Genomic DNA, 15,143 nt, shown 5'->3' on the forward strand with positions numbered 1-15,143 from the left:
TGCATTGGTGTGCACCTGGGATCCAAACCTGCGAACTGCAGGCTGCTTCAGCAGAGCGCAGCTACTTAACTGCTACACCACTGGGCCAGCCCCTGGTCTGCTCTATTTTTAATGTTTTCTACTTTATTTTTCTTCTCAGTAATTGTGTTCTTCATCTTGAAAATCCGTTTGGGTTTCTTTTTAGTTTAAATCTCTTTGGTGAAGTATTCTTTCTGTTCATTAATTTTATTCCTGAGCTCAATTAACTATCATTCTGATTTTTCTTTTAACTTGTTGAGATTCTTTATGATAGCTATTTTGAAATCTCTGTCAGTTAGATTGTAGTCTTCTGTGATTTCAAGTTTGGTCTCTGGATAGTTTTCATTCTCTTTCTGTTCTGCAGTGTTACTGTAGTTCTTCATGGTACTTGGTGAAAAGATCCTCCGCCGGCACATTTGTGTTAATAACCACCATTCTTATTTGGATAAGACTTTGGTTACTTTGGCTCTGAGATAGTTCTGGCTGTATACGAGAACCTACACTTTCCACCCTCTACTGCCTCTGCTAGAGACATTTTTGGTGCCCTCTTTGTGCTGCTTGTACCCCTAAAGTTCCTGGTGCCTTGCTGCTTACAGTGTCATTGCAGAGGTACGTGTTGCCAATGGGTTCACTAGGTTTCGAGCACTTCTGCTGCTTCTGGTGTCTCCTGGGTCTCGTGTTCCACTACTGGCTCTGCATGTGCTCTCCACAGGCTTGTATTCTCCTGCTCTGTGCACCACCTGCACTGCTTCTCCCAGTTTTTCTGGGGGTTTTGGCTGTACCACTACCAGGTATTCTGGGATCATGGACGTTGCTGTCTCTGCCAGTGGTCCAGGGACCCAGGGACCTGTATGCTGCCTCTGCTGCTGGTGGAGGCAGTGTCAGGGCTACCACCACTGGGGGCTAGGTCACCAGTTCTGCTGTGTGTGCTGAAGCCTCTGATTGCATATTCCACCTGTTACTGCTAGACTGGAGCAGAGGCTAAAGAGGGAGAGGATTTTGTTGCTGCTCAATCATGAGGCTTCTGGTTTCTGTTACTAGTTGGTGTGTTTTGAAAACTCAGGTCAGGGGCTCCTCACCAGGAAAATCTGAGTTTAGTATACTGCCGCCATTGTTGGAAAGACCTGGCCACTGCCAGAGGAGGGGTGAATGGTGGGTGTATGTGCACCAGATCTGCTGGGGGAGCATTGTGGAACAAATTTCACCTGCTGTTTCAGCTCTTGCAGTCTCTATTTGCAGGTGCACATGCTGGATCTGCTGAGGGACACGTAGGGAAGAAGCCACACCTATTGTTTTTGCTTCCAAAGCATCCACTTGCAGTCATGCATGCTGGATCCACTGGGAGAAGGGCAGTGACCAAGCCTTGTCTACTGTTTTTGCTTCCACAGTGTCTGCTCACAGGTGTGCATGCTGGTTTGAAGATCTGCACACTGGATTGCTACTGCTGCAGGATGAGGAGGCGGCTGCTCCCCTAGTTCCACTGCCACCTGGGAGTGGAATCCAGTCCACTCACCTTCTGACATATAGATGTATGGATCTCTAAGTGTCCTGTTGCACTTCATAGAGAATCCTCTGTTGGTCAATTGATATCCAATTGGTTGTAAATTATAGATGAGAGACAAAGGGAATAACTCACTCTGCCAGCATGATTCCATGCTGCTGACATCACTCTGGTATTTTATTCTTTTTGATGCAATTGTAAACAGGAAGGATTGCTTTCTTATATTTTCTTTCAGATAGTTCATTGTTAGTGTATTGAAATGCAACTAATTTTTGTATATTATTTTTTTTCCTGCAAATTTACTGAATTCATATATTAGTTCTAATGGTTTTTGGTTGGAGTCTTTAGATTTTTCTACACCCTACCCTTTTATACCCATCATGCATTACTTAAAAACAAGGGTATGTTCTATGATACATGATGTTAGGTTATTTTTTCGTTGTATAAACGTCACTGGGTGTACTTACACAAACCTAGATATATATCCTACTGCACACCTAGACTATTGTACTAATCTTACGGGATCACCGTCATATATGTGGTCCATCATTGACTGAAACTTTGTTATGTGCACATGACTGTATACAGTATCACGTAATCTACAAATAATGACAGTTTTACTTCTTCCTTTTCAATTTGGATGGCTTCTATTTCTTTTTCTTACCTCATTGCTGTGGCAAGGACCTCTAATATGTTATTGAATACAAGTGAGTATAGTGGGCATCCTTGTCTTGCTCCTGATCTTAGAGGAAAAACTGACAGATTTGATCATTGAGTATGATGTTACCTGTGTGTTTGTCATATATGGCCTTTATTATGTTGAAATATGTCCCTTAATGATGACTTTTTTGACAGGTTTTATCATAAATGGATGTTGTATTTTGTCAAATGCTTTTTCTGTATCTCTGAGATGATCACATGATTGTTATCATTTGTTTTGTTAATGTGATGTATCATGTTGATTGATTTGTAGGTGCTGAACCATCCTTGCATCCCTGGGATGAATCTTATTTCATCGCAGTGTATGATCCTATTAATGTATCTTCGAATTTGGTTTGCTAGTATTTGTTGAGGAATTTTGCATCTATGTTCGTTAGAGATATTGGCTTGTAATTTTTGTGTTTTTTTGTTGTGTTAATATCTGGTTTTGGAATCAGGGTAATTCTGACCTTATAAAATGAGCTTCTAAGCACTTCTTCTTCTTCAATTTTTGGGAATAATTTGAAAAGGATTGGTATTAACTATTCTTTAAATGTTTGGAAGAATTCAACAGTGAAGCTATCTGGTCATTGACTTTTATTTTTTGTGAGTTTTTAATTACTGATTCAATTTCATTACTGTAATCATTCCATTCAGATTTTCTATTTCTTTATGATTCAGTCTTGGGAGATATTATATTTTTTGGTATTTATCCACTTATTCTAGTTTTTCAATTTGTGGGTGTATAATTGTTTGTAGTAGTATCATTCTTCATTTTATTTCTGTGGCATCAGCTGTAACTTCATTTCATTTCTGATTCTATTTATTTGTGTCCTTCCTCTTTTTTTCTCAGTGAGTCTGAATAAATGTCTATCCACCTTGTTCTTCTTGTCAAAAAAACAGCTCTAATTTCATTGATCTTTTCTATTGTTTTCTTTTTTATGTCACTGTTTTTCTGCTCTGATCTTTATTATGTCCTTCCTTTTACTAACTTTGAGCTTATGTTATTCTTCTTTTTCTACTTTCCTTGGGTGTGAAGTGACATTGTTTGAGATTTTTTTTCTTATTTCTTGAGGTAGGCCTGAATCGTTATGGACTTCTGGCTTAGAACTGCTTTTGTTGTGTCCCATAGATTTTGAAAAGTTATGCGTCCATTTTTGTTTGTCTCGAGGTACATTTTTATTTCCTCTTTGAATCTTTTGTTGATCCATTTGTTATTTAGTCTCCACAGATTTGTTTTTGTTTTTCTGGTTTTCTTCTTGTAACTCATTTCTAGATTCATACCATTGTGGTCAGAAAAGATGCTTGATATGATTTAAATCTTAAATTTACTGAGATTTGTTTTGTGGCCTAAAAAGTGATCTATCCTGGAGAATGTTCTATGTACAATTGAAAATAACGTGTATTCTGTGATTTTCAGATTGAGTGTTCTATAACTCTATTAAGTCCATCTGGTCCAGTGTGTTGTTTAAGGCCAATATTTCAAGATTCATTTTCTGTCTGGATCATTTATTTTTCTGTTGTAAGTTGGGTATTAAAGTCTCCTGCTATTATTGTATTATTGTGAATTTTTTGCTTTATTTCTGATAATATGTGCCTGGCATTTAAGCATCTCTTGTAAATAGTATATATATATATATATATATTTTAAAATCCATTCTGACAAATTTTGTCTTCAAATGATTTAGTCTTTTTAGATTTACTGTAAGTACTGACATCTCTATATGTATTCACACAAAAGCATATATGGCTATATTCACAATAGTCAAACATGGAATAACCAAAATATCCATGAACTGATAAATGGGTAAATAAAATGTGCTATGTCATTATCATAGAATATTTTTCAGCAATACAAAGGTAAAACAGGGAAGTAACTCAAAAACATTATCCTATGTGAAAGAAGCCAGTCGGGGAAGACCGTATATTTTATGATTCCATGTATATGAAATGTCAAGAATAGCTAACCTATAGAGACAGAAAGTTGATTAATGGTTACTTAGGCAGAGGGGAATGGGAAGTGTCTTCTAAGGCATTTCAGGCTTCTTTTTTTGGTAATGAAAATGTCCTAAATTTATATGGTATGGTTTCATAGCACTGTAAACATACTACATATATTTCAATTTTGTACTGAAAAGGTGAATTTTATGGTATGTAAACTATATTTCATTATGAAATTTGTGAAAAGAATGATAATAATAAAATCAATTTTTGAACAAGAAAATATTTATTTCAGAAATTTTAGGGACTAAATCGACACATTTTATGATATTTCTTCTAGTTCATCATTGTTTCCTTCTATGTGTTCTACCATATTTTTAAAAATGTGTGTTTCTTACAATTACCTATATAACTTTACACTTTTTGTGTAGAAAGTTATTGCACCAGTTGGTTACCCACTAAATCTATGGGGCTGAAACGTGACTTTGAAATAATGTCTGGATGAAAATAAAAGTAGATTTAAGATGGATTAAGTTATGTTAATAATTTCTAAATGATCCTCTTGGAGCTGAACCAGTGATGTAGTGGTTAAGTTCATGTGCTCCACTTCGTCAGACAGAATTCGCAGGTTCGGATCCTGGGCACAGATGTTGTCAAGCCATGCTGTGGTGAGGCCCTACTTACAAAATAGAGAATATGGGCACAGATGTTATCTCAAGGCCAATCCTCCTTAATAAAAAGAGGAAAACTGACAACAGATGTTAGCTCAGTGCCCATCTTCCTCACCCAAAATAAAAAAAATTAGCCTCTTAAAATAGGATGAAACTCATTCTCACCATTGACAAAAGCAGCTATGTATAAATGACATCTACTAAATTAAAATTGTGATAGTAACAAGGGTCATTAATAAGTGTCTTCAAAGCATTGAACATATCTGAAATTGACATTGTGTTGAAATCCTATCTAACAACTCTTCCGTTGGTTTCATATAAACAATATTATGAGGTTGATCTGCAAACTAAGGAATGCCCACGATTGGGATCTCATGGTCAATCACTTCATAGATGTCCCTAGTTCCATCAAGATTTATCAAGGCTTTTGTTTTGGGATGACCCAGGATTAGGTGAATTTCAGCAAATTATTATTATTTTTTTATTTTGGTAACATTGGTTTATAACATTATATAAATTTCAGGTGTACATCATTATATTTTGATTTCTGTACAGATTACATCATGTTCACCACCCAAAGATGAATTACAATCCATCACCACACACATGTGCCTAATCATCCCTTTTATTCTCCTTCCCGACCTTCCCCTCTGGTAACCACCAATCCAATCTCTGTCTCTATGTGATTGTTGTTATTTATATGTTCTACTTATAAATAAGATCATAGCGTATTTGACTTTCTCCCTCTGATTTATTTCGCTTAGCATAATATCCTCATGGTCCATCCATGTTGTCACAAATGGCTGGATTTCATCATTTGTTAAGGCTGAGTAGTAGTCCATTGTGTATATATGCCACATCTTTATCCACTCACTCCTTGATGGGCACCTAGGTTACTTTCAACTCTTAGTTATTGTGAATAATGCTGCAATGAACATAGGGGTGCATATATCTTTACTCATTCATGTTTTCCTGTTCTGTGGATAAATACACAGCAGTGGAATAGCTGGATCGTATGGTAGACTATTATCTTACACCATACACACAAATTAACTCAATATGGATTAAAGACTTGAATGTAAGACCTGAAACCATGAAACTTCTAGAATAAAACATAGGTAGTAACTCTTCAACATCAGTCTCAGCAAATTATTAAGTCTTAGAATAAAATGAGAGTAGGACAATATAAGACACTGAAAGAGGCATTGTATTCTAGATAACAGATTATTACACACATGAAACTACATTAAAATATCTTCTAGAGCTGAAAGGTAGAAGCACCTAATTCTGATCTAGAGGTAAGTGAAGGCTATATAGAAGGTTGAAGACTACATAAAAGAAGGCTACATAAAATTATGACTTGCAACTTGTAAATTGAATACAAGTTTGCCAAGTGGACAATACTGAAAGAAAACATGCTGGATAAAAAAAATGAATGTGTGGGAGAAAAAGGGGGAGGACATATTAGAATATATTCTCTTAATGAAATAGTGAAGTCACTGGGTCTGACAAGTAGTGTTTCTAGGCAGCAGGAAGTCCATAGTGGTGGTACAGCAATCAGAGGAAGGAAACGTTACATTTATCATCTCCCCCTAGGCTGGGAAATAAATATAAGAAAGTTAATTTTTATTTTTGATATTTGCAATCATAAATATTCAATAAATTTGTTTCCTGGTGAACTATTATCATCTGGTTGGAGTTACTCTCATTTCAGTGTTTGTTTTCCAGGGTTTTACCAAGAAGGTCATTCTGGGGGATCTACTTATAGAACCGAGTATTTGGCCCTAAGGTATCTGTTTTCTTGTGATCAAATCTCCATGTAACCTGTTAGAGTAAAGAAAATACCTTATTCCCTGAGTCAAACCTCTCTGATATAGCATGTCAGTATCTGAAGAGATTAAGTGGCATCTAGTTAAACCTGTTCATTATGAGAGATGAGGAAATGAGGATAAGAGATGCTAAGTAAGAGAACTACTAAAACACTGGTGTAATAGGAATACTCATCTTTAATGTACATCTTTTATATTCAATCAAGTATGAATGCAATCATAATGTCTCTCATTTGGATTAAAATGAGAGACAAATGAGATGATGAATGACCAACTCAAGTGTATATAAATTTTTGCAGGCAGTGGTTATAATCTTAGGGCATAAAACAGCAGTAAATTACTAATGATCTGCATATTTATTTTGTTTTAACTATTTATTATACTAGGTATCATCTTCTAAATTTAATATTAAACATTATTTCTTTATGAGTGATATGGAAATGGATTTATTTATAGCTACTTATTTCATAAATTACTTCATTAGAGTTTTATAAAAGAGAAATGTATGCAATAAGTTATTTGAAAAAATTAAATAATTGTGATATTTAATAATTCATTAATAATAATATATAATTTCTGCCTGACAAATATATTTAGCTTGTTTTAGATTACTAATTATTAGTCATTACTTGCAAGAAAAATTTGAAGTGATAATTTTTTACATGAATCTGGAGTATTATCACCATTGCTAGTTTGGAAAATTATTTAAATGTAGAAAAGAAGAGCCCCTTCACACTTCATAAATAACATTATGAGTTTTTTAAATAAATCAAATATCATGGTGATGCTAAATTTTATTCAACTGATGGCTAACTCTAAACACTGACAGCATTGATTAATATGATTTTTTTTTATTGAGGTAGCATTGGTTTATAACACTATATAAATTTTAGGTGTAGAATATTATATTTCAATTTCTATGTAGATTACATCATTTTCACCACCCAAAGTATAATTACATCAATCACCGTACACATATGCCTTATAACTCTTTTCTCTCTCCCCTCCCCCTACTTCCCCTTTGATAGCCACCAATCTAATCTTTGTATCTATGTGTTTGGTTATTGTTGTTATTGTTTTGATCTTCCAATTATGAGTGAAATCAAATGGTATTTGGCTTTCTCTATGTGAGTTATTTTGCTGAGCATAATACCCTCAAGGTCCATCCATGTTGACACAAATGGCAAGATTTCACGTTGTTTATAGCTGAGTAGTATTCCATTGTATGTATACTCCACATCTTCTTTATCCATTCATCCATTGATGGGCATTTAGATTGTAAATGTTGGATACTGTGAATAATGCCGCAATGAACATAGGGGTAAAAATGTCTTTGTGAATTAATGTTTTTGTGTCCTTTGGATAAATACACAGAAGTGGAATAGCTGGATTGCATTACTGTATTCTATTCTGAATTTTTTGAGGGATATTTGTATTGTTTTCCATACTGACTGCACCAGTTTACATTTCCATCAGCAGTGTATGAGGGTTCCCTTTTCTCTGCATCCTCTCCAACACTTGTTATTTCTGGTGTTGTTAATTATAGCCATTCTGACAGGCATGTGATGATATCTCATTGTAGTTTTGATTTGAATTTCTTAATAATTAATGATATTGAACATCAACATCTATTCATGTAGCTGTTGCTCATCTGTATATATCTTCTTTGTAAAAATGTCTATTTACATCCTCTGTTATTTTTTGATTGGGTTGTTCATTTTTGTTGTTGAGTTGTATGAGTTGTTTACATATTTTGCATGTTAACCCCTTATCAGATATATGATTTGCAAATATCTTCTCCCAATTGTTAGTTATATTTTCATTTTGTTGATTGTTTTCTTTGCTGCACAGTAGCTTTTTAGTTTGATGTAGTCCCATTTGTTTATTTTTTCTTTTGATGCCCTTGCCTGGTGATACAAGGTATTCAAAAAGATACTGCTAAGACCGATGTTAAAAAATGTACTGCCTAGGATGGATTAAAAAGCAAGACTCAACAATATGCTGCCTTCAGGAAACACATCTTAGCACTAAAGACAAGCACAGGGTCAGAGTGAAAGGATGGAAGACAATACTCCAAGCTAATGGCAAACAAAAGAAAGCAGGTGTTGCCATACTCATATCAGACAAAGTAGATTTCAAGATAAAACAGGTTAAGAAAGACAAAGAAGGGAAATATATAATGATAAAAGGGACACTCCATCAAGAAGACATATCACTTATAAATATATATGCACCCAACATAGGAGCACCAATGTACATAAAGCAACTATTAACAAAACTAAAAGGAGAAATCAACAACAACACAATAATAGTAGGGGATCTTAACACCCCACTTACAACAATGTATAGATCATCCAGACAAAAAGTCAATAAAGAAATAGTAGACTTAAATGAAAAACTGGACGAGACGGACCTAGTAGACATATACAGAGCACTCCATCCAAAAACAGCTGACAACACATTCTTCTCAAGTGCGCATGGAACATTCTCTAGGATAGACCATATGTTGGGAAACAAAGCAAGCCTCAATAAATTTAAGAAGATTGAAATCATAACAAGCATCTTTTCAGACCATAAGGCTATGAAACAGGAAATGAACCATGAAAAAAAAACTGGGAAAGTGACAAAAATGTGAAGATTAAACAACATGCTACTGAACAACCAATGGATCATTGATGAAATTAAAGGAGAAATCAAAAACTATCTGGAAACAAATGAAATGGTAATATGCCATATCAAACCATATGGGATGCAGCAAAAGCGGTCCTGAGAGGGAAACTCATAGCAATACAAGCCCACCTTAACAAACAAGAAAAAGCCCAAATAGGCAACCTTAAATTACACCTAACAGAACTAGAAAAAGAAGAACAAACAAAGCCCAAAGCCAGCAGAAGGAGAGAAATAATAAAAATCAGAGCAGAAATAAATGATATTGAGACCAAAAAAACAGTAGAAAGGATTAATGAAACAAAGAGTTGGTTCTTCGAGAAGATAAACAAAATCGACAAACCCTTAGCCAGGCTTACTAAGAAAAAAAGAGAAAAGGCTCAAGTAAATAAAATTAGAAATGAAAGAGGAGAAATTACAACGGATACCATGGAAATACAGAGGATTATAAGACAATACTATGAGAAATTATATGCCAACAAATTGGACAATCTAGAAGAAATGGATAAATTCTTAGACTTATAGAACCTCCCAAAATTGAACAAAGAAGAAATGGAGAATCTGAATAGACCAATAACAAGTAAAGAGATTGAAATAGTAATCAAAAGCCTCCCAATAAATAAAAGTCCAGGACCAGATGGCTTCTCCAGTGAATTTTACCAAACATTCAAAGAAGATTTAATACCCATCCTTCTCAAACTATTCCAAAAAATAGAGGAAGATGGAACACTTCCTAAATCATTCTATGAGGCCAACATCACCCTGATACCAAAGCCAGACAAAGACAATACAAAGAAAGAAAATTACAGGCCAATATCGCTGATGAACATTGATGCAAAAATCCTCAACAAAATATTGGCAAACCGAATACAACAATACATTAAAAAGATCATACACCATGATCAAGTGGGATTTATACCAGGGACACAGGGATGGTTCAACATCTGCAAATCAATCAACATGATACATCACATCAACAAAACAAAGAAGAAAAACCACATGATCATCTCAATAGACACAGAGAAGGCATTTGACAAGATACAACATCCATTTATGATAAAAACTCTCAATAAAATGGGAATAGAAGGAAAATACCTCAACATAATAAAGGCCATATATGACAAACCCACAGCCAACATCATACTCAACGGGGAAAGACTGAAAGCCATTCCTCTGAGAACAGGAACGAGGCAAGGCTGCCCACTCTCACCACTCCTGTTCAACATAGTACTGGAGGTTTTGGCCAGAGCAATTAGGCAAGAAAAAGGAATAAAAGGAATCCAAATAGGCAACGAAGAAGTGAAACTCTCACTATTTGCAGATGACATGATTGTATATATAGAAAACCCTAAAGAATCTGTTGGAAAACTATTAGAAACAATCAACAACTACAGCAAAGTTACAGGGTACAAAATCAACCTACAAAAATCAGTTGCATTTCTGTATGCTAATACTGAACTAACAGAAAGAGAGCTCAAAAAGATAATACCATTTACAATTGCATCAAAAAGAATAAAATACCTAGGAATAAATCTTACCAAGGAGGTGAAGGACCTATACAATGAGAACTACAAGACATTATTGAAAGAAATCCATGATGACATAAAGAAATGGAAAGATATCTCATGCACGTGGATTGGAAGAATAAACATAGTTAAAATGTCTATATTACCTAAAGCAATCTACAGATTCAATGCAATCCCAATCAGAATCCCAATGACATTCTTCACAGAAATAGAAAAAAGAATACTAAAATTTATATGGGGCAACAAAAGATCCCGAATAGCTAAAGAAATCCTAAGAAAAAAGAACAAAGCAGGAGGCATCGCAATCCCTGACTTCAAAACATACTACAAAGCAATAGTAATCAAAACAGCATGGTACTGGTACAAAAACAGACACACAGATCAATGGAACAGAATTGAAAGCCCAGAAATAAAACCACACATATACGGACAGCTAATTTTTGACAAAGGTGCTAAGAACATGCAATGGAGAAAGGGAAGTCTCTTCAATAAATGGCTCTGGGAAAACTGGACAGCCACATGCAAAAGAATGAAAGTGGACCATGTGCTATCGCCATTCACAAAAATTAACTCAAAATGGATCAAAGACCTGAAGGTGAGACCTGAAACTATAAAACTCATAGAAGAAAATATAGGCAACACATTATTTGACATTAGTTTTAAAGGAATTTTTCGGATGACATGCCTACCCAGACTAGGGAAACTAAAGAAAAAATAAACAAGTGGGACTTTATCAGATTAAAGAGCTTTTATAAGACTAATGAAACCAGAATCAAGATGAACAGACAACCAACCAGCTGGGAGAGAATATTTGCAAAACATACATCTGACAAGGGGTTAATCTCCATAATATATAAAGAAATCACACAGCTGAACAACAAAAAAACAAACAACCCGATCAAAAAATGGACAGAGGAAATGAAGAGACACTTCTCCAAGGAAGATATACAGATGGCCAATAGGCACATGAAAAGATGCTCAACATCACTAATCATCAGGGAAATGCAAATCAAAACAACACTAAGATACCACCTCACACCCGTTAGAATGGCTATAATCACCAAGACAAAAAACAACAAATGTTGGCGAGGATGTGGAGAAACAGGAACCCTCATACACAGCTGGTGGGAATGCAAATTGGTGCAGCCTCTATGGAAAACGGTATGGAGATTCCTCAAAGAATTAAAAATAGAGATGCCCTATGATCCAGCCATCCCACTACTGGGAATCTATCCAACGAACCTGAAATCAACAATCCAAAGAGGCTTATGCACCCCTATGTTCATTGCAGCATTATTCATCATAGCTAAGAAGTGGAAGCAACCTAAGTGTCCCTCCACTGAAGATTGGATTAGGAAAATGTGGTATATATATACAATGGAATACTACTCAGCCATAAAAAAAGACAAAATCGTCCCATTTGCAACAACATGGATGGGCCTGGAGAGTATTATGTTAAGTGAAATAAGCCAGAAAGAGAAAGACAAACACTGTATGATCTCACTCATATGTGGAATATAAACCAACACATGGACAGAGAAAACTGGACTGTGGTTACCAGGGGCAGTGAGGGTGGGGCGTGGGCACAAGGGGTGAAGGGAGTCATATATATGGTGATGGACAAACAAAAATGTACAACGCAAAAATTTCACAATGGTAGAAACCATTAAAACATCAATAAAAAAAAAATGTACTGCCTAGGTTTTCTTCTAGAAGTTTCCTGGTTTCATGTCTTACATTCAAGTCTTTAACCCATTTTGAGTAAATTTTTGTGTATGGTGTAAGATTATGGTCTACTTTCATTCTTTTGCATGTGGCTGTCCAGTTTTCCCAGCATCATTTGCTGAAGAGACTTTCCTTTCTCCATTGTATATTGTTAGGTCCTTTGACAAACATTAGCTGTCCGTAGATGTGTGGGTTTATTTCTGGGCTCTCGAGTCTGTTCCTTTGATCTCTGTGTCTCTTTTTGTGCTGTTTTGATTAATATCACTTTGTAGTATATTTTGAAATCAGGGAACGTGACACCTCCAGCTTTGTTCTTTTTTCTCAGGATAGCTTTGGCTATTCAGGGTCTTTCACAGTTCCCTACAATTTTAGGGTTCTTTGTTCTTTTTCTGTGAACAAGGTTATTGGGACTTTGATAGAGATTGCATTGAATCTATAGATTGCTGTAAGAAGTATGGCCATTTTAACTAGGTTAATCCGTGGGCATGGAATATTTTTCTATTTCTTTGTGTCTTCTTCAATTTCTTTTGATAATGTCTTATCAGTTGCTTTTGTACCCTGCAAGCTTACTGTACTCGTTTATTATTTCTATTAATTTTTGGTGGATTCTTCAAGGTTTTCTGTATATAAAATCATGTGATCTGCAAATAGTGATAGTTTTACTTTTTCCTTTCCAATTTAGATCTGTTTTATTTATTTTTCTTGCTTGATTGCTCTGGCTGGAATTTCTAATACCATGTTAAATAAGAGTGGTGAAAGTGGACATCCTTGTCTGGTTCCTGTTCTTCAAGGGATAGCTTTCAGTTTTTCACCATTGAGTATGATGTTAGCCATGAGTTTGTCATATATGGCCTTTATTTTGTTGAGGTACTTTCCTTCTAGACCTATTTCATTCAGAATTTTTATCATAAGAGGATGTTGTATCTTGTTGAATGCTTTCTCTGCATCTCCTGAGATGATCATATGATTTTTTATCTTCATTTTGTTAACGTAGTGAATCATGTTGATTGATTTCTGCATGTTGAACCATTCTTGCATCCCTGGAATAAATCCCATTTGATCATGGTGTATGATCTTTTTAACGTAGTGTTATATTCGATTTGCTAGTATTTTGTGATGATTTTTGCATCTAAGCTCATCAGTGATATTGGCCTGTAATTTTCTTTTGTTATGTTGTCCTTGTCCTGTTTTGGTATCAGGGTAATTTTGGCCTTGTAGAATGAGTTAGTAAGTGCCCATTCTTCTTCAATTTCTTGGAAGAGTTTGAGAAGGCTAGCTATTAAGTCTTCTTTGTTTGGTAGCATTCACCAGGGAAGCCATCTTGTCTTGAGCTCTAGGTTTTTGGGAGTTTTTGATCAATGTTTTGATCTTCTTACTAATGATTGGTCTATTCACATTCTTTATTTATTCTTGATTCAGTTTTGCAAGGTTGCATGGTTCTAAGAATTTATCCATTTCTTCTAGATTATTCAATTTGTTGGGCATATAGCTTTTAGTAGTTCTTATAATCCTTTGTATTTCTGTGGTGTTCATTTTAATTTCTCCTCTTTCATTTCTGTTTTTACTTATTTGTCTCTTCTCTCTTTTTTTCTTGGTGAGTCTAACTAAATGTTTGTCAATTTTTTTTATCTTTTCAAAGAATTAGGTCTTCATTTCATTGACTTTTTTCTATTGTTTTTGTTAGTCTTTATTTCATTTATTTCCACTCTGGTTTTATTACTTTTTTACTGCTCCAGATACTGCACTTTTTTGTTCTCCTTTTTATAGTTCCTTTAAGTGTATTGTTAGATTGTTTATTTGATATGATTCATGTTGCTTGAGGTAGGCCTCTACTGCTATAAACTTCCCTCTTAGTATTGCTTTTGAGTATCCCATAAATTTTTGTATGTCCTATTTTCATTTTCATATGTCTCCAGGTATTTTCTGATTTCCTCTGTGATTTCTTCATTGACTCATTGTTTCTTTAGTAGCATGTTGAGTATCCACAAGTTTTTGTTTTTTCCAGTTGTCTACTTAAAGTGATTTCTACTTTCATACTCTTGTGGTGAGAAAGGATGCTTGACATAATTTCAATCTTTTTTAATTTATTGAGTCTTGTTTTGTGGTTCAATATGTGATCTATCCTGGAGAATTTTCCATGTGCACTTGCAAAGAATGTGTATTCTTGAGTTTATGGATGGAATATTCCATATATATCTAAGTCCATCTGGCCTAGTATTTTATTGAAGACCAATCTTTCCTTATTGATTTTCTGTCTGAATTACCTATCCATCGATCTAAGTGAGGTATTAAAGTTTCCTACTATTACTACATTCCTGTCAATTTTTCCCTTTATGTTTGTTAATATTTGCTTTAAATATTTAGGTACTCCTATGTGGGTGCATATATATTTACAGATGTTATATTTCTTCTTGGATTGGCCCCTAATTACTAAGTAATGTCCTTCTTTGTCTTTTATTACAGTCATTGTTGTAAAGTGTATTTTTTCTGATATGTGTATTGCTACTCCAGCTTTATTTTCATTTACATTTGCACAGAATATCTTTTTCCATCTCTTCACTTTCCC

The sequence above is a fragment of the Diceros bicornis genome, chromosome 8, assembly GCF_020826845.1.
Source record: "Diceros bicornis minor isolate mBicDic1 chromosome 8, mDicBic1.mat.cur, whole genome shotgun sequence".
NCBI lineage: Eukaryota > Metazoa > Chordata > Mammalia > Perissodactyla > Rhinocerotidae > Diceros > Diceros bicornis.